Source organism: Haliotis asinina, chromosome 13 (assembly GCF_037392515.1).
Source record: "Haliotis asinina isolate JCU_RB_2024 chromosome 13, JCU_Hal_asi_v2, whole genome shotgun sequence".
In the NCBI taxonomy this organism is placed as follows: domain Eukaryota; kingdom Metazoa; phylum Mollusca; class Gastropoda; order Lepetellida; family Haliotidae; genus Haliotis; species Haliotis asinina.
Window position 1 is genome coordinate 25,158,814 of NC_090292.1, and position 22,148 is coordinate 25,180,961.

The following is a 22,148-nucleotide window of genomic DNA, read 5'->3' on the forward strand; positions in this document are numbered from 1 at the left end:
GTCCATGTAGTGATGATACCTACCAGGATGTGTCCATGTAGTGATGCTCCCTACCAGGATGTGTCCATGTAGTGATGATCCCTACCAGCTTGTGTTCATGTAGTGATGATCCCTACCAGGATGTGTCCATGCAGTGATGATCCCCACCAGGATATGTCCATGTAGTGATGATCCCCACCAGGATGTGTCCATGTAGTGATGCTCCCTACCAGGATGTGTCCATGTAGTGATGATCCCTACCAGGATGTGTCCATGCAGTGATGATCCCCACCAGGATGTGTCCATGTAGTGATGATCCCTACCAGGATGTGTCCATGTAGTGATGCTCCCTGCAGCCTGTGTCCATGTAGTGATGCTCCCTACCAGGATGTGTCCATGTAGTGATGCTCCCTACCAGGATGTGTCCATGTAGTGATGTTCTCTACCAGGATGTGTCCATGTAGTGATGCTCCCTACCAGGATGTGTCCATGTAATGATGATCCCTACCAGGATGTGTCCATGCAGTGATGATCCCTACCAGGATGTGTCCATGCAGTGATGCTCCCTACCAGGATGTATCCATGTAGTGATGATCCCTACCAGGATGTGTCCATGTAGTGATGATACCTACCAGGATGTGTCCATGTAGTGATGCTCCCTACCAGGATGTGTCCATGTAGTGATGATCCCTACCAGCTTGTGTTCATGTAGTGATGATCCCTACCAGGATGTGTAAATGCAGTGATGATCCCCACCAGGATATGTCCATGTAGTGATGATCCCCACCAGGATGTGTCCATGTAGTGATGATCCCTACCAGGATGTGTCCATGTAGTGATGATCCCTACCAGGATGTGTCCATGTAGTGATGCTCCCTACCAGGATGTGTCCATGTAGTGATGCTCCCTACCAGGATGTGTCCATGTAGTGATGATCCCTACCAGGATGTGTCCATGTAGTGATGCTCCCTACCAGGATGTGTCCATGTAGTGATGATCCCTACCAGGATGTGTCCATGTAGTGATGCTCCCTACCAGGATGTGTCCATGTAGTGATGCTCCCTACCAGGATGTGTCCATGTAGTGATGCTCCCTACCAGGATGTGTCCATGTAGTGATGCTCCCTACCAGGATGTGTCCATGTAATGATGATACCTACCCGGATGTGTCCATGTAGTGATGCTCCCTACCAGGATGTGTCCATGTAGTGATGATCCCTACCAGCCTGTGCCCATGCAGTGATGCTCCCTACCAGCCTGTGCCCATGCAGTGATGATCCCTACCAGGATGTGTCCATGCAGTGATGCTCCCTACCAGGATGTATCCATGTAGTGATGCTCCCTACCAGGATGTGTCCATGTAATGATGATCCCTACCAGGATGTGTCCATGTAGTGATGCTCCCTACCAGGATGTGTCCATGTAGTGATGATCCCTACCAGCCTGTGCCCATGCAGTGATGCTCCCTACCAGCCTGTGCCCATGCAGTGATGCTCCCTACCAGGATGTGTCCATGCAGTGATGATCCCTACCAGGATGTATCCATGTAGTGATGATCCCTACCAGGATGTGTCCATGTAATGATGATCCCTACCAGGATGTGTCCATGCAGTGATGATCCCTATCAGGATGTGTCCATGCAGTGATGATCCCTACCAGGATGTGTCCATGTAGTTATGATCCCTACCAGGATGTGTCCATGTAGTGATGCTCCCTACCAGGATGTATCCATGCAGTGATGCTCCCTACCAGGATGTGTCCATGCAGTGATGATCCCTACCAGGATGTGTCCATGCAGTGATGATCCCTACCAGGATGTGTCCATGTAGTGATGATCCCTACCAGGATGTGTCCATGTAGTGATGATCCCTACCAGGATGTGTCCATGTAGTGATGATCCCTACCAGGATGTGTCCATGTAGTGATGCTCCCTACCAGGATGTGTCCATGTAGTGATGATCCCTACCAGGATGTGTCCATGCAGTGATGCTCCCTACCAGGATGTATCCATGTAATGATGATCCCTACCAGGATGTGTCCATGTAGTGATGATTCCTACCAGGATGTGTCCATGTAATGATGATCCCTACCAGGATGTGTCCATGTAGTGATGCTCCCTACCAGGATGTATCCATGTAGTGATGATCCCTACCAGGATGTGTCCATGTAGTGATGCTCCCTACCAGGATGTGTCCATGTAGTGATGCTCCCTGCCAGCCTGTGTGCATGTAGTGATGCTCCCTACCAGGATGTGTCCATGTAGTGATGCTCCCTACCAGGATGTGTCCATGTAATGATGCTCCCTACCAGGATGTGTCCATGTAGTGATGATCCCTACCAGGATGTGTCCATGTAGTGATGCTCCCAACCAGCCTGTGCCCATGCAGTGATGATCCCTAGCAGGATGTGTCCATGCAGTGATCATCCCTACCAGGATGTGTCCATGTAGTGATGATACCTACCAGGATGTGTCCATGTAGTGATGCTCCCTACCAGGATGTGTCCATGTAGTGATGCTCCCTACCAGCTTGTGTTCATGTAGTGATGATCCCTACCAGGATGTGTCCATGCAGTGATGCTCCCAACCAGGATGTGTCCATGTAGTGATGATCCCCACCAGGATGTGTCCATGTAGTGATGCTCCCTACCAGGATGTGTCCATGTAGTGATGATCCCTACCAGGATGTGTCCATGTAGTGATGATCCCTACCAGGATGTGTCCATGTAGTGATGCTCCCTACCAGGATGTGTCCATGTAATGATGATCCCTACCAGGATGTGTCCATGTAGTGATGATCCCTACCAGGATGTGTCCATGTAGTGATGATCCCTACCAGGATGTGTCCATGCAGTGATGCTCCCTACCAGGATGTGTCCATGCAGTGATGATCCCTACCAGGATGTGTCCATGTAATGATGCTCCCTACAAGGATGTGTCCATGCAGTGATGATCCCTACCAGGATGTGTCCATGTAGTGATGATCCCTACCAGGATGTGTCCATGTAGTGATGATCCCTACCAGGATGTGTCCATGTAGTGATGCTCCCTGCCAGCCTGTGTCCATGTAGTGATGATACCCACCAGGATGTGTCCATGTAGTGATGATCCCTACCAGGATGTGTCCATGTAATGATGATCCCTACCAGGATGTGTCCATGTAGTGATGCTCCCTGCCAGCCTGTGTCCATGTAGTGATGATACCCACCAGGATGTGTCCATGTAGTGATGATCCCTACCAGGATGTGTCCATGTAGTGATGCTCCCTACCAGGATGTGTCCATGTAGTTATGATCACTACAAGGATGTGTCCATGTAGTGATGCTCCCTGCCAGCCTGTGTCCATGTAGTGATGATACCCACCAGGATGTGTCCATGTAGTGATGATCCCTACCAGGATGTGTCCATGTAGTGATGCTCCCTACCAGGATGTGTCCATGTAGTTATGATCACTACAAGGATGTGTCCATGTAGTGATGCTCCCTGCCAGCCTGTGTCCATGTAGTGATGATACCCACCAGGATGTGTCCATGTAGTGATGATCCCTACCAGGATGTGTCCATGTAATGATGATCCCTACCAGGATGTGTCCATGTAGTGATGCTCCCTGCCAGCCTGTGTCCATGTAGTGATGATACCCACCAGGATGTGTCCATGTAGTGATGATCCCTACCAGGATGTGTCCATGTAGTGATGCTCCCTACCAGGATGTGTCCATGTAGTTATGATCACTACAAGGATGTGTCCATGTAGTGATGCTCCCTGCCAGCCTGTGTCCATGTAGTGATGATACCCACCAGGATGTGTCCATGTAGTGATGATACCTACCAGGATGTGTCCATGTAGTGATGCTCCCTACCAGGATGTGTCCATGTAGTGATGCTCCCTACCAGGATGTGTCCATGTAGTGATGATCCCTACCAGGATGTGTCCATGCAGTGATGATCCCTACCAGGATGTGTCCATGTAGTGATGCTCCCTGCAGCCTGTGTCCGTGTAGTGATGATACCTACCAGGATGTGTCCATGTAGTGATGATCCCTACCAGGATGTGTCCATGTAGTGATGTTCCCTACCAGGATGTGTCCATGTAGTGATGCTCCCTACCAGGATGTGTCCATGTAATGATGATCCCTACCAGGATGTGTCCATGTAGTGATGCTCCCTACCAGGATGTGTCCATGTAGTGATGATCCGTACCAGCCTGTGCCCATGCAGTGATGCTCCCTATCAGCCTGTGCCCATGCAGTGATGATCCCTACCAGGATGTGTCCATGCAGTGATGCTCCCTACCAGGATGTATCCATGTAGTGATGATCCCTACCAGGATGTGTCCATGTAGTGATGATACCTACCAGGATGTGTCCATGTAGTGATGCTCCCTACCAGGATGTGTCCATGTAGTGATGATCCCTACCAGGATGTGTCCATGCAGTGATGATCCCCACCAGGATGTGTCCATGTAGTGATGATCCCCACCAGGATGTGTCCATGTAGTGATGCTCCCTACCAGGATGTGTCCATGTAGTGATGATCCCTACCAGGATGTGTCCATGTAGTGATGCTCCCTACCAGGATGTGTCCATGTAGTGATGATGCCTACCAGGATGTGTCCATGTAGTGATGCTCCCTACCAGGATGTGTCCATGTAGTGATGATCCCTACCAGGATGTGTCCATGTAGTGATGCTCCCTACCAGGATGTGTCCATGTAGTGATGATCCCTACCAGGATGTGTCCATGTAGTGATGATACCTACCAGGATGTGTCCATGTAGTGATGCTCCCTACCAGGATGTGTCCATGTAGTGATGATCCCTACCAGCTTGTGTTCATGTAGTGATGATCCCTACCAGGATGTGTCCATGCAGTGATGATCCCCACCAGGATGTGTCCATGTAGTGATGCTCCCTACCAGGATGTGTCCATGTAGTGATGATCCCTACCAGGATGTGTCCATGTAGTGATGCTCCCTACCAGGATGTGTCCATGTAGTGATGATACCTACCAGGATGTGTCCATGTAGTGATGCTCCCTACCAGGATGTGTCCATGTAGTGATGATCCCTACCAGGATGTGTCCATGTAATGATGATCCCTACCAGGATGTGTCCATGCAGTGATGATCCCTACCAGGATGTGTCCATGCAGTGATGCTCCCTACCAGGATGTATCCATGTAGTGATGATCCCTACCAGGATGTGTCCATGTAGTGATGATACCTACCAGGATGTGTCCATGTAGTGATGCTCCCTACCAGGATGTGTCCATGTAGTGATGATCCCTACCAGCTTGTGTTCATGTAGTGATGATCCCTACCAGGATGTGTCCATGCAGTGATGATCCCCACCAGGATATGTCCATGTAGTGATGATCCCCACCAGGATGTGTCCATGTAGTGATGCTCCCTACCAGGATGTGTCCATGTAGTGATGATCCCTACCAGGATGTGTCCATGCAGTGATGATCCCCACCAGGATGTGTCCATGTAGTGATGATCCCTACCAGGATGTGTCCATGTAGTGATGCTCCCTGCAGCCTGTGTCCATGTAGTGATGCTCCCTACCAGGATGTGTCCATGTAGTGATGCTCCCTACCAGGATGTGTCCATGTAGTGATGTTCTCTACCAGGATGTGTCCATGTAGTGATGCTCCCTACCAGGATGTGTCCATGTAATGATGATCCCTACCAGGATGTGTCCATGCAGTGATGATCCCTACCAGGATGTGTCCATGCAGTGATGCTCCCCACCAGGATGTATCCATGTAGTGATGATCCCTACCAGGATGTGTCCATGTAGTGATGATACCTACCAGGATGTGTCCATGTAGTGATGCTCCCTACCAGGATGTGTCCATGTAGTGATGATCCCTACCAGCTTGTGTTCATGTAGTGATGATCCCTACCAGGATGTGTAAATGCAGTGATGATCCCCACCAGGATATGTCCATGTAGTGATGATCCCCACCAGGATGTGTCCATGTAGTGATGCTCCCTACCAGGATGTGTCCATGTAGTGATGATCCCTACCAGGATGTGTCCATGTAGTGATGCTCCCTACCAGGATGTGTCCATGTAGTGATGCTCCCTACCAGGATGTGTCCATGTAGTGATGATCCCTACCAGGATGTGTCCATGTAGTGATGCTCCCTACCAGGATGTGTCCATGTAGTGATGATCCCTACCAGGATGTGTCCATGTAGTGATGCTCCCTACCAGGATGTGTCCATGTAGTGATGCTCCCTACCAGGATGTGTCCATGTAGTGATGCTCCCTACCAGGATGTGTCCATGTAGTGATGCTCCCTACCAGGATGTGTCCATGTAATGATGATACCTACCCGGATGTGTCCATGTAGTGATGCTCCCTACCAGGATGTGTCCATGTAGTGATGATCCCTACCAGCCTGTGCCCATGCAGTGATGCTCCCTACCAGCCTGTGCCCATGCAGTGATGATCCCTACCAGGATGTGTCCATGCAGTGATGCTCCCAACCAGGATGTATCCATGTAGTGATGCTCCCTACCAGGATGTGTCCATGTAATGATGATCCCTACCAGGATGTGTCCATGTAGTGATGCTCCCTACCAGGATGTGTCCATGTAGTGATGATCCCTACCAGCCTGTGCCCATGCAGTGATGCTCCCTACCAGCCTGTGCCCATGCAGTGATGCTCCCTACCAGGATGTGTCCATGCAGTGATGATCCCTACCAGGATGTATCCATGTAGTGATGATCCCTACCAGGATGTGTCCATGTAATGATGATCCCTACCAGGATGTGTCCATGCAGTGATGATCCCTATCAGGATGTGTCCATGCAGTGATGATCCCTACCAGGATGTGTCCATGTAGTTATGATCCCTACCAGGATGTGTCCATGTAGTGATGCTCCCTACCAGGATGTATCCATGCAGTGATGCTCCCTACCAGGATGTGTCCATGCAGTGATGATCCCTATCAGGATGTGTCCATGCAGTGATGATCCCTACCAGGATGTGTCCATGTAGTGATGATCCCTACCAGGATGTGTCCATGTAGTGATGATCCCTACCAGGATGTGTCCATGTAGTGATGATCCCTACCAGGATGTGTCCATGTAGTGATGCTCCCTACCAGGATGTGTCCATGTAGTGATGATCCCTACCAGGATGTGTCCATGCAGTGATGCTCCCTACCAGGATGTATCCATGTAATGATGATCCCTACCAGGATGTGTCCATGTAGTGATGATTCCTACCAGGATGTGTCCATGTAATGATGATCCCTACCAGGATGTGTCCATGTAGTGATGCTCCCTACCAGGATGTATCCATGTAGTGATGATCCCTACCAGGATGTGTCCATGTAGTGATGCTCCCTACCAGGATGTGTCCATGTAGTGATGCTCCCTGCCAGCCTGTGTGCATGTAGTGATGCTCCCTACCAGGATGTGTCCATGTAGTGATGCTCCCTACCAGGATGTGTCCATGTAATGATGCTCCCTACCAGGATGTGTCCATGTAGTGATGATCCCTACCAGGATGTGTCCATGTAGTGATGCTCCCAACCAGCCTGTGCCCATGCAGTGATGATCCCTAGCAGGATGTGTCCATGCAGTGATCATCCCTACCAGGATGTGTCCATGTAGTGATGATACCTACCAGGATGTGTCCATGTAGTGATGCTCCCTACCAGGATGTGTCCATGTAGTGATGCTCCCTACCAGCTTGTGTTCATGTAGTGATGATCCCTACCAGGATGTGTCCATGCAGTGATGCTCCCAACCAGGATGTGTCCATGTAGTGATGATCCCCACCAGGATGTATCCATGTAGTGATGATCCCTACCAGGATGTGTCCATGTAGTGATGATCCCTACCAGGATGTGTCCATGTAGTGATGCTCCCTACCAGAATGTATCCATGTAGTGATGCTCCCTACCAGGATGTGTCCATGTAATGATGATCCCTACCAGGATGTGTCCATGTAGTGATGATCCCTACCAGGATGTGTCCATGTAGTGATGATCCCTACCAGGATGTGTCCATGTAGTGATGATCCCTACCAGGATGTATCCATGTAGTGATGATACCTACCACGATGTGTCCATGTAATGATGATCCCTACCAGGATGTGTCCATGTAGTGATGATCCCTACCCGGATGTGTCCATGTAATGATGATCCCTACCAGGATGTGTCCATGTAGTGATGCTCCCTGCCAGCCTGTGTCCATGTAGTGATGATACCTACCAGGATGTGTCCATGTAGTGATGATCCCTACCAGGATGTGTCCATGTAGTGATGCTCCCTACCAGGATGTGTCCATGTAGTGATGCTCCCTACCAGCTTGTGTCCATGTAGTGATGATCCCTACCAGGATGTGTCCATGTAGTGATGCTCCCTACCAGCTTGTGTTCATGTAGTGATGATCCCTACCAGGATGTGTCCATGCAGTGATGCTCCCAACCAGGATGTGTCCATGTAGTGATGATCCCCACCAGGATGTGTCCATGTAGTGATGCTCCCTACCAGGATGTGTCCATGTAGTGATGATCCCTACCAGGATGTGTCCATGTAGTGATGATCCCTACCAGGATGTGTCCATGTAGTGATGCTCCCTACCAGGATGTGTCCATGTAATGATGATCCCTACCAGGATGTGTCCATGTAGTGATGATCCCTACCAGGATGTGTCCATGTAGTGATGATCCCTACCAGGATGTGTCCATGCAGTGATGATCCCTACCAGGATGTATCCATGTAGTGATGATACCTACCACGATGTGTCCATGTAATGATGATCCCTACCAGGATGTGTCCATGTAGTGATGATCCCTACCCGGATGTGTCCATGTAATGATGATCCCTACCAGGATGTGTCCATGTAGTGATGCTCCCTGCCAGCCTGTGTCCATGTAGTGATGATACCTACCAGGATGTGTCCATGTAGTGATGATCCCTACCAGGATGTGTCCATGTAATGATGATCCCTACCAGGATGTGTCCATGTAGTGATGATCCCTGCCAGCCTGTGTCCATGTAGTGATGCTCCCTGCCAGCCTGTGTCCATGTAGTGATGATACCTACCAGGATGTGTCCATGTAGTGATGATCCCTACCAGGATGTGTCCATGTAGTGATGATCTCTACCAGGATGTGTCCATGTAGTGATGCTCCCTACCAGGATGTGTCCATGTAGTGATGATCCCTACCAGCCTGTGCCCATGCAGTGATGATCCCTACCAGGATGTGTCCATGCAGTGATGATCCCTACCAGGATGTGTCCATGTAGTGATGCTCCCTACCAGGATGTGTCCATGTAGTGATGCTCCCTACCAGGATGTGTCCATGTAGTGATGCTCCCTACCAGGATGTGTCCATGCAGTGATGCTCCCCACCAGGATGTGTCCATGTAGTGATGATACCTACCAGGATGTGTCCATGCAGTGATGATCCCTACCAGGATGTGTCCATGCAGTGATGATCCCTACCAGGATGTGTCCATGTAGTGATGATCCCCACCAGGATGTGTCCATGTAGTGATGATCCCTACCAGGATGTGTCCATGCAGTGATGCTCCCTACCAGGATGTATCCATGTAGTGATGATCCCTACCAGGATGTGTCCATGTAGTGATGATCCCTACCAGGATGTGTCCATGTAGTGATGATCCCTACCAGGATGTATCCATGTAGTGATGATCCCTACCAGGATGTGTCCATGCAGTGATGCTCCCTACCAGGATGTATCCATGTAGTGATGATCCCTACCAGGATGTGTCCATGTAGTGATGATCCCTACCAGGATGTGTCCATGTAGTGATGCTCCCTACCAGAATGTATCCATGTAGTGATGCTCCCTACCAGGATGTGTCCATGTAATGATGATCCCTACCAGGATGTGTCCATGTAGTGATGATCCCTACCAGGATGTGTCCATGTAGTGATGATCCCTACCAGGATGTGTCCATGTAGTGATGCTCCCTGCCAGCCTGTGTCCATGTAGTGATGATACCTACCAGGATGTGTCCATGTAGTGATGATCCCTACCAGGATGTGTCCATGTAGTGATGCTCCCTGCCAGCCTGTGTCCATGTAGTGATGATACCTACCAGGATGTGTCCATGTAGTGATGATCCCTACCAGGATGTGTCCATGTAGTGATGCTCCCTACCAGGATGTGTCCATGTAGTGATGATCCCTACCAGGATGTGTCCATGTAGTGATGCTCCCTACCAGGATGTGTCCATGTAGTGATGATCCCTACCAGGATGTGTGCATGTAGTGATGATACCTACCAGGATGTGTCCATGTAGTGATGCTCCCTACCAGGATGTGTCCATGTAGTGATGCTCCCTACCAGCTTGTGTCCATGTAGTGATGATCCCTACCAGGATGTGTCCATGTAGTGATGCTCCCTACCAGGATGTGTCCATGTAGTGATGATCCCTACCAGGATGTGTCCATGTAGTGATGCTCCCTACCAGGATGTGTCCATGTAGTGATGATCCCTACCAGGATGTGTCCATGCAGTGATGATCCCTACCAGGATGTGTATATGTAGTGATGCTCCCTGCCAGCCTGTGTCCATGTAGTGATGCTCCCTGCCAGCCTGTGTCCATGTAGTGATGATACCTACCAGGATGTGTCCATGTAGTGATGATCCCTACCAGGATGTGTCCATGCAGTGATGATCCCTACCAGGATGTGTATATGTAGTGATGCTCCCTGCCAGCCTGTGTCCATGTAGTGATGATACCTACCAGGATGTGTCCATGTAGTGATGCTCCCTACCAGGATGTGTCCATGTAGTGATGATCCCTACCAGGATGTGTCCATGTAGTGATGCTCCCTACCAGGATGTGTCCATGTAGTGATGATCCCTACCAGGATGTGTCCATGTAGTGATGATCCCTACCAGGATGTGTCCATGCAGTGATGATCCCTACCAGGATGTGTATATGTAGTGATGCTCCCTGCCAGCCTGTGTCCATGTAGTGATGATACCTACCCGGATGTGTCCATGTAGTGATGATCCCTACCAGGATGTGTCCATGTAGTGATGCTCCCTACCAGGATGTGTCCATGTAGTGATGATCCCTACCAGGATGTGTCCATGTAATGATGATCCCTACCAGGATGTGTCCATGTAGTGATGCTCCCTACCAGGATGTGTCCATGTAGTGATGCTCCATGCCAGCCTGTGTCCATGTAGTGATGCTCTCTACCAGGATGTGTCCTTGTAGTGATGCTCCCTACCAGGATGTGTCCATGTAGTGATGCTCCCTACCAGGATGTGTCCATGTAGTGATGATCCCTACCAGGATGTGTCCATGTAGTGATGATCCCTACCAGCCTGTGCCCATGCAGTGATGATCCCTACCAGGATGTGTCCATGCAGTGATGATCCCTACCAGGATGTGTCCATGTAGTGATGCTCCCTACCAGGATGTGTCCATGTAGTGATGCTCCCTACCAGGATGTGTCCATGTAGTGATGCTCCCTACCAGGATGTGTCCATGCAGTGATGCTCCCCACCAGGATGTGTCCATGTAGTGATGATACCTACCAGGATGTGTCCATGCAGTGATGATCCCTACCAGGATGTGTCCATGCAGTGATGATCCCTACCAGGATGTGTCCATGTAGTGATGATCCCCACCAGGATGTGTCCATGTAGTGATGATCCCTACCAGGATGTGTCCATGCAGTGATGCTCCCTACCAGGATGTATCCATGTAGTGATGATCCCTACCAGGATGTGTCCATGTAGTGATGATCCCTACCAGGATGTGTCCATGTAGTGATGCTCCCTACCAGGATGTATCCATGTAGTGATGATCCCTACCAGGATGTGTCCATGCAGTGATGCTCCCTACCAGGATGTATCCATGTAGTGATGATCCCTACCAGGATGTGTCCATGTAGTGATGATCCCTACCAGGATGTGTCCATGTAGTGATGCTCCCTACCAGAATGTATCCATGTAGTGATGCTCCCTACCAGGATGTGTCCATGTAATGATGATCCCTACCAGGATGTGTCCATGTAGTGATGATCCCTACCAGGATGTGTCCATGTAGTGATGATCCCTACCAGGATGTGTCCATGTAGTGATGCTCCCTGCCAGCCTGTGTCCATGTAGTGATGATACCTACCAGGATGTGTCCATGTAGTGATGATCCCTACCAGGATGTGTCCATGTAGTGATGCTCCCTGCCAGCCTGTGTCCATGTAGTGATGATACCTACCAGGATGTGTCCATGTAGTGATGATCCCTACCAGGATGTGTCCATGTAGTGATGCTTCCTTCCAGGATGTGTCCATGTATTGATGATCCCTACCAGGATGTGTCCATGTAGTGATGCTCCCTACCAGGATGTGTCCATGTAGTGATGATCCCTACCAGGATGTGTGCATGTAGTGATGATACCTACCAGGATGTGTCCATGTAGTGATGCTCCCTACCAGGATGTGTCCATGTAGTGATGCTCCCTACCAGCTTGTGTTCATGTAGTGATGATCCCTACCAGGATGTGTCCATGCAGTGATGATCCCCACCAGGATGTGTCCATGTAGTGATGATCCCTACCAGGATGTGTCCATGTAGTGATGCTCCCTACCAGGATGTGTCCATGTAGTGATGATCCCTACCAGGATGTGTCCATGTAGTGATGCTCCCTACCAGGATGTGTCCATGTAGTGATGATCCCTACCAGGATGTGTCCATGCAGTGATGATCCCTACCAGGATGTGTATATGTAGTGATGCTCCCTGCCAGCCTGTGTCCATGTAGTGATGCTCCCTGCCAGCCTGTGTCCATGTAGTGATGATACCTACCAGGATGTGTCCATGTAGTGATGATCCCTACCAGGATGTGTCCATGCAGTGATGATCCCTACCAGGATGTGTATATGTAGTGATGATCCCTGCCAGCCTGTGTCCATGTAGTGATGATACCTACCAGGATGTGTCCATGTAGTGATGCTCCCTACCAGGATGTGTCCATGTAGTGATGATCCCTACCAGGATGTGTCCATGTAGTGATGCTCCCTACCAGGATGTGTCCATGTAGTGATGATCCCTACCAGGATGTGTCCATGTAGTGATGATCCCTACCAGGATGTGTCCATGCAGTGATGATCCCTACCAGGATGTGTATATGTAGTGATGCTCCCTGCCAGCCTGTGTCCATGTAGTGATGATACCTACCAGGATGTGTCCATGTAGTGATGATCCCTACCAGGATGTGTCCATGTAGTGATGCTCCCTACCAGGATGTGTCCATGTAGTGATGATCCCTACCAGGATGTGTCCATGTAGTGATGATCCCTACCAGGATGTGTCCATGTAGTGATGATCCCTACCAGGATGTGTGCATGTAGTGATGATACCTACCAGGATGTGTCCATGTAGTGATGATCCCTACCAGGATGTGTCCATGTAGTGATGCTCCCTACCAGCTTGTGTTCATGTAGTGATGATCCCTACCAGGATGTGTCCATGCAGTGATGATCCCCACCAGGATGTGTCCATGTAGTGATGATCCCTACCAGGATGTGTCCATGTAGTGATGCTCCCTACCAGGATGTGTCCATGTAGTGATGATCCCTACCAGGATGTGTCCATGTAGTGATGCTCCCTACCAGGATGTGTCCATGTAGTGATGATCCCTACCAGGATGTGTCCATGCAGTGATGATCCCTACCAGGATGTGTATATGTAGTGATGCTCCCTGCCAGCCTGTGTCCATGTAGTGACGCTCCCTACCAACCAGTTGTTATGCAGTGATGATCCCTACCAGGATGTGTCCATGTAGTGATGCTCCCTACCAACCTGTGTCCATGTAGTGACGCTCCCTACCAACCAGTTGCCATGTAGTGATTCTCAATACCAACCTGTGGTCATGCGGTCATGCTCCCTAACAACCCGTGGACATGTAGTGATGCTCTCTGCGAACCTGTGGTCATGTAGTGATGCTCTCTACCAGCCTGTGTCCCAGAACAGAACTATCACCATACACAATGAACCAACCAACACAGTGCAAGCACCGAGTGAACTCATTGTTCAGTCACTTAGTGATGCGTGACAGGCTGTCATTCTGTACACTGTAGTCCCGGTAACAACGACAATGAACGTCTTATAATACACTCTACCAACACTATCGCGGCATTGTGAACCATGGCATTAAAAATGTAGTGAATCTTGCAAGACGAATAGTTTACTTGTTGTTTCCATTGTGTTGAATGGTTGGTCGTTTAACGCTACATTCAGCAACATCCCAGCTGCCAGGCCGTCTGTAAATAATGGAAGCGGATCCAAACAACCCAGTGATCAACAGCATGACAGCATGAGCATCGATCTGCGCAACTGGGTTATGTTATGTGTCAACCAGGTCAGCAATCCTGATCAACTGTTCCTGTTAGAACATGCATGGGTGACTGAAGATCAAATATAAACCTAAAGTGTGCTTCTCACTAGACATTAGGTCATCTCTTGTTTTCCCAGAATAACTGCATTTGGGGTTTTTGTTTTGGAGTAAGACCACTTCCCGGGTTTTACTTTTCGTTAGTAAGACCGCTTCGCAGGGTTTACTTTTCCTAACTTTACATGACCATCAAGATTCAGTGAGTGTTTGAAATCAATTGAAAAATATCGTTCAAGATTATAGTCAGAATACAAAGGTTTTCCGACGCGGGAATGGAACCGGAATTCTCTATTCCGTAGCCAGACGCTCTACCTCACGGCCACGGGGCCGACGAAGGTGTAGAAGTTAAATTATGTTATTATAGTTATTGTCATTACATTGATTTTACGCGCGCTTCAGTCTTTTTATGTAGCTTCATTAAATGATCATCTGCATTGTAATTACCTACCATTGACGGTATATATGATAGAGAAAACACGTCTCCTCGAATTTGGTTGACAATGTAAAACCATCGGGGGCGGGAAATCTCTCGGGGCTCCGCCCCTCGGGATTTCCCTCCCCTTCCGGTTTTACATTGTCTACCAAAACCTCGGAGGCGTGTTTTCTCCTATACTTCTAAACCAGATGTTCACGGCGTACGACAAGCACGGGTTGGCAAGATCAGTTCTAAACAGATCTTCGCGAGGTACGACAGACATGGGATCGGAAGATCACTTCTGACCTGATCTTCACAGGGTTCGACAAGCATGGATTGCTGAAGACCAATTCAAACCCGGATCTTCGCCCATCCATGTGATGTGATAAGGATGTTGGGGTAGGGCATAGGTGAAGATAAAGGTATAAAATTCTTAAATGTGTTGACCTTCAGTGACCAGTACAAGAGACACTGACACTGGATCGCGTCACGTGTTTGACCATTAGCATGCCACACACTGGATCCTTATCACGTAAATACCCTTCACACCGTTTGGTACGGCATCCATACATTCATATAATACAGTCCCATATTCAACAGTCATATTCTAAAACAGACCACGCTCTCGTGCTGTATCTACAGTTTGGTACTGCATACCACCAAATACGTACAGGAGAATACTAATTTAAAGGTCACATGCAACGTAAAACACTTTGCAGATTCTGATAACTTTAGGTATGCACTTACCGAAACAAATAATCAAAAATGCCAATTCAACCTACACAGTTGAAAAAAAAACGCGATGACAAAAAGTCCGCGAAATCGGAGTTAAAACGATTCACTAATTTTCCCCCAGTGGCCATGGATTCAGATATGCCTCTTAACGCTAAACTGGATAACTGAATATTACATAAGTGTTTGGTGAAAATTATGTCTACAATAAATCTAAATACACACAGTATAATGTGACGCACAGAAGGAATTGTAAGCTATTACTATCGCGAATGAAATGCTATTACCTGTAATGACAGAATGAGAAAGGGAAGGGTGCAAGATTGGGGTGGGTGGGGGGAAGCTGCACACATCATTCTCACGAGAGTTTCAATGGTCATTTAAAACACTTTGAAGACAAAAGAGGTGCACATGGGTACGCCACCCTGCTCGCACACACACACGCATCTCCAGATACGCCTGTGCAAGGTATGGCAATTATCAACACACATGCCAGCGGGTCAGTTTGGTAATAAAGAGCAGTCGAGTAAACATTTTCTGCTCATCAAGTGAACACAGTATGTTGTATTTTCATGAGCACGTAAGGATATTTATAAGTTTCAGGGTGTGGTGGAGATTAATAGTTCATCAGAACAGGACACGGCATATACATATGAGTGACATCGGCATGTGTAAGTGAGTAAGGTTTTAGCAATATTCCAGCTTTTAGCAATATTCCAGAGATGTCACTACGGGGGACACCAGAAATGAGCTTCACACATTGTTGGGAATCGAACCCGGATGTTCGGAGTGACGCGCGAACGCTGTGATCACTAGGGTACCCCCGCCGAACCGATCAATGAAATATCTACCAGGAATATAACATTAGTGGGTGAGTTTAGTTTTACGCCGCATTCAGCAATATTCCAGCTATATGGCGGCAGATGACATTAGACTATAACAAAGCAGTATTTTCAAGGTATAGGAAGTAGTTTGAAATGGCGACTTAAGACTACAAGCTCTCCAAATATTTTGACAGTGTTCTCTATCAAATAATGAAATATTTCCCGTCGAAACTGTAAGGCACATATACTACTAGAGCGGGCGAGTTTAGTTTTACGCTCAGCAATACTCCATATAATCTGTATAATCGAGTCTGGACAAGACAATCCAGTGATCAACAACATGAACATCGATCTGCGCAATTGGGAACAGATGACATGTGTCAAACAAGTCAGCGAGCCTGACCACCCGATCCCGTTAGTCGCCTCTCACGACAAGCATAGTCGCCTTTTATGGCAAGCATGGGTTGCTGAAGTCCTACTCTACCCCGGACCTTCACGGGTCGCACATATACTGTACGCTTGCACTGACTCAGTTTAATTCCATCGTGTCGAATTCGTGAGTAAGTGAGCGAGAAAGAGTATACGCCGATTGTAGTAATATCACTACAGGGAACACCAGAAATAAGCTTTGAACACTTTGTGGGGAAATCAAACCCGGGCCAGCGGCAACACAAGCGATGCGTAAACGCAAGCGTTGGGTTGCTCGCTTCTGCATTGATGCAGACTTGACACCTTTGCCCCACTGACACAAACACTATGTGGATATTAAAATAGTTGGGAACACGAAACCAACAGTACTGTCGGAAATAGAAAAAAATGCTCTTTCAAATTGATATTCTACCATTTATGTAGTTAAAATTTAAAAATGTGAAATATCTGTTGAACTGAGTTCGGCCTTACTACAGTGTGAGTGGTAGAGAGATAGGAAACGTGAAAACACGGCTTTACTGAGGAGAGGCCAAAACGATTTATTTAGAACAGACCCTGGCTTTATGCAAATGATTGTGCAATAATATTGTATTTCAAAGGACACTTTTTAAAGGCCCATTCTGGAATTAAACTTAGCTTCATTATAAACGATAACTGACGTAAAAAGTAATAACCTTGATATTTATTTATTTATTTATTTATTTATTTATTTATTTATTTATTTATCAATCAATATGTCCATTAGCTAAAGGTGAAACAGAATTCAAATTTCCATGGATTCTAAAATATGGATCGGCCTTTTTTCTTCACAGATTCAGAATTTGCCTTTATGGACTAAAATCCCGTCTAGCTTGACTTCTGTAAGACTCCGCGAAAACCCGGAAAATGGATATGATAACAATTAAAGCATCTTCAAAGTGGACCTACAACCAAACTGACGCTGAAAAGTGCTTTTTTGTTTTTGTTTTGTTTTGTTTCGGATTTTTTTTCGTCATTGTGTGTGTGTGTGTGTCCGTGTGTCCGTGTGAGTGTATGTGAGTGTGTGTGCGTGTGCGTGTGCGTGTGTCTGCTTGTGACCTACAACCAAACTGACGCTGAAAATGCTTGTTGTCGGCAACGGTACTACAGGTATATACCCCAGGTACGTTTCTGTATACCCAAAGTACATATCTGTATACCCTAAACAAAGTAAAAAAGCAGAAACGCACACGGTACCCTAAACGGTGCATGGGTTCATGTTCCCGCAACCCAATACTGAAACTGCGTGGTTCCCTACGTTCAAATGAATCCAATGCATCGCCAAAAACTGGTAACATGTATGCTCGTTTGGTGCTTTTTTGTTTTTGTTTTGTTTTGTTTTGGGGGTTTTTTTTCGTCTTTTGTGTGTGTGTGTGTGTGTGTGTGTGTGTGTGTGTGTGTGTGTGTGTGTGTGTGTGTGTGTGTGTGTGTGTGTGTGTGTGTGTGTGTGTGTAATTTGTTTGGGGGGGTTTAGGGGGTGGGGGGTGTTTTTAGTTTGTTTTTTTTGTTTTTGTTTTTATGAGTGTGTTAATTTGTACTTTTTCATCTAACACAGTCAAATGAAACGCATCTACTACAAATACAATAGTATGACAGCTGCGATCCTGAACACGACACAGTGTGCTATGGACTCGTCTAAGCGTACGTTTCCGTATTCTGAGTTTGATGAGGGTACGTCTCTATACACAGAACCGTTCCTGGGGTACTCATTTGTACCCGTGCCGACAGCTGCTCCTGTGTGCATGACGAGTGCTGGTGTTATTGGTAAACGTACATGCATCTTCAAATGGCTATTCAGTTGGACAGCTGCACATCGTGTACAGTGACAACAAACTTGGCCATGCAAATATGAAACATGCACTTTATGACCTGCTAAGCTTTGTTTCACATGCATGAATGAAAATTACCGTGAATTTTTTTCTGTTTAACTAAGCCGGAAGTAGAATTCTGCTGCGCACGCTTCTACCAGTCTACCGGGCTTGAATTATTCCCCATGTTACAAATTCAAAATATATTTGCAACGGTCAGCTGAATTTTATCTGGAGGCATGACTCGTGAAATAGTGAAATATTATATTATAATATTGAGTTATTTTGTAACTGCTTCACTGCACATCTGTAACAATGGTAAACCTGAACATGAAGGTTTCGACACGGCTGACTGGTGATTGACAAAGAAAGTACGCAGACAGCACGTGTCAGTGTAATATTTAAAACATTTATACACATTTAAGGGTTTTTATCACAGATCACGTAACATAGTTTCAGCTGTTTTACATACTGGTGCGTCATGTCTGACTAGTAAAACGAACCGAGTGGCACCCGAGATCAACGTCCATTATGTCCGCCCCTCAATTTGCTATAATGAGCAGTCGATTCAACGTAGTTTCTGCTAATCCACTGAAAAAAAATATGGTTTTTTTCACATGTACACTAAAATTAAGAATATATGCGGTCAGGTTAATACATCCAGATGACTATACACTTACCTTTGACAAATCCGCTTTGCGTGATTACAAGGATTACTCAATCAACGTATTCTTGGTGAATTCTTCGATCGATATTTTGGAATACTAAAATACGCTGGCTAACACATCAATGAAGTCTCACGCGAATTCATGCACAACACGACTGCTCAGTCGGGGTCCGTTATTTCAGTGTCTCGTCATGATAAATCATAACCATGAAAAAAATTCAGTTGTAGCCAGTTAACACAGGTATAAGCACGCACTAACTTAGACGTCTAGTGAGATATATGTTGCTATGTAGGATATCACGTTACAGCGTCCGACTTACTTGTAGTCAAAGCACATATAAACAAAAGAACATTCGCATGTTTATGTGGTTCTTTACTGCCACCAATAATGCCTCTGATATCGTCCCGAGATGAAGTTACTAACACCTTCAGCCCATCAAATATGATATAATAATTGTCATGCGAATTCTATATGACTATGGCGTATGTTCGAATAAATTTTAAAATTTTAAACCGTTCACCTAAAATGAAAAGCCCGTCGGCTTCCGTGGAATTTTATGCCGGGTAGCTTAAACACCTGGTTACCCCGGAATAAAGATACATCTTATAGGGTGCTAAGAGACATAAGGACTATGAGGTGACAAGAAGATCTGACGCGTCCTTGTTATCTTTTTCTTTTTTTCTCTCTCTTTTTTACTTATTTATTTCTTATTTCTTATTTTGTTATTTTTTTTCTCTTTTTTTCTAAGACGTCGTTACATTTATAACGTTGTTAGCTTCAGATGTTTTCAATTGAAGATAACTCTGTTTAGAACAAATGTTCAAATGAACTAAGATCTGTTGTTTATTTGGATCTTCACTTGAAAACAGGCCTTTTGGGCATATTTAACGGAACATTAACTTTATAGTTATTAAATATGAAATAAGAACATCTAAAATTAATATGTAAACGAATGTATACGCAAATGAAGGGTATGATAGGACTTATTCAGTTTGCCTAACACGATACAATCAAGGTAGGAGACGGATACAGCTTTCTGAGAAGGGGATAGGGGCAGTGGGGAGGTGCACTCTTCATTTTCACCCGAGTTTCAATGGTCATTTGACAAAATGTCAGGACAAAAGTGTAGCGCGCACCCCTGCACGCCCTCTGGATCCGCCTATAGTAATTATAATACAGTTTGAATCCTGTGGAGACGACCCCTTTTGACCCACACGAAGCAGACGACATGCATGGGGAACTTCGAGACAAAGTCACATGACGTTCCAGCAGAGAACAGAAGAAGCTGCCACAGGATTCAACATGATTTGTAGAACATTCCACAACGTCGTAGCAACGCCCGAGTGCTTCCATGCGTCGTCGACTGATGTCTTGTCGCCTGTATGCCACTCACGTGCCGATGTGCTTGTTCCTGGCGGTTCTCAAATATACTGTTTGGGATATGACTAGTGTTATACCCTTTGCCAGAATGTCGTGATTGGTTTTCTTGCATTGTCATGTCACATTCGTAACTACTCGTGTCATTCCGGCAAGCCTTGTAGGGCACGAAAAAAGACGGGTAGTAACGTTACGAATGATCATGTCAGAGAGGTTAAATTGATCGTGAAAATGTGGTTTCACTGAATATCAATACATACCTATTCTGAATCCACCTAACCTTGCATTTCGCTGACTGCATATATTCCGGAGGTATTGTTCTATGGCGTGGTGTGATCTAGTTGCATATCACTAAATTCACCTAGCAGTGAGTGAGTTCGCGAGTTGAGTTTTACGCCGCACTCTGCAATATTCTAGCTATATGGTGGCAGTCTGTAAATAATCGAGTCTGGGCCAGCCAATGCAGTAATCAACAGAATGAGCATCGATCTGCGCAATTGGGAACCGATGACATGTGTCAACCAAGTCAGCGAGTCTGACCACCCGATCCAGTTAGTCGCCTCTTACGACAAACATAGCCGCCTTTTATTACAAGCATGGGTTCTACCCCGAACCTTCATGGGTCGAATTAAACCAGCAGTTCACAGCACCAGAGACGATTCATCCACAATGGTTGAATTTAGATTTACGCTGTCTTTTGCAAGAGTCCAGCAATATTACGGGTGTTACTCCAGAAATGGGCTTCACACATTGTACTATGTTGGGAATCGAACCAGGGTGATCGGCGTGACGAGCGAACGCTTTAACCACTAGGCTACCCAGCCTTCACACTCACCTCTACATGAACATGAGTGTGGAGGTTTCCATAGCTGGCACATATGGACCTGCGTTTCCCTGCTTAACAATTTGTTGATTAGGATGACTATTAGGATGAAATTAAACTATTTAACTGAAGGAAAGCAACTGTTCCGAAAATATATCCATAAAACATTTTAAAAGCAAACCCAGACATTTTCCTGAAACCAGGAAACCAGTCAAAGAGTTTTTCTCGTGATCTTTTGGTATATCCTACTGGTTTCACCTGTTAATTCAACTTGATTGAGTGAAAGAGAGACATGTTTTCTCTACCAAGCCAATGAAAGCCTCAAACTAACTTTACGCGAGGAAACAGTTTCACTTTTAAATTCGGATTTTGACAGCATATGCAAGGGAAACAAACGACAGGATAGCAAAATAGAAAAATCGAAGCTGTCGTCATAGAGTAGGTAAAATAATATATTTCACTTTCTGTACTTCGGTATGAGAATGTTTGTAAACTTTTGCTTTTTTAAGTTTTGATTAATTTTGTAATATTGATGTTATGTTTTTAGAGTGAATTTGTGTTTTGATTGTTTTTTGTTGTTTTTGTTGTTGCTTTGTTGGGTGTTTTTGTTTTGTTTGTTTGTTTTGTTTTGTTTTGTTTTTTGTCAGTTTGATGTTTAAAGGAATAAACACATG

The 22,148-nt window shown here is 46.5% G+C and overlaps 1 protein-coding gene across 1 annotated transcript in view; it reads right to left on the bottom strand.

Moving 5' to 3' along the window:
* Positions 1–19,542, bottom strand: part of LOC137260270 (sodium-dependent dopamine transporter-like) — a 94,047-nt gene extending 74,505 nt beyond the window's left edge. Inside the window, exon 1 of the mRNA XM_067797964.1 lies at positions 19,287–19,542. The gene's annotated coding sequence lies outside the window, so the exon portion shown is untranslated. The remainder of the gene's footprint in view (positions 1–19,286) is intronic.
* Between the last annotated feature and the right edge of the window lie 2,606 nt (positions 19,543–22,148).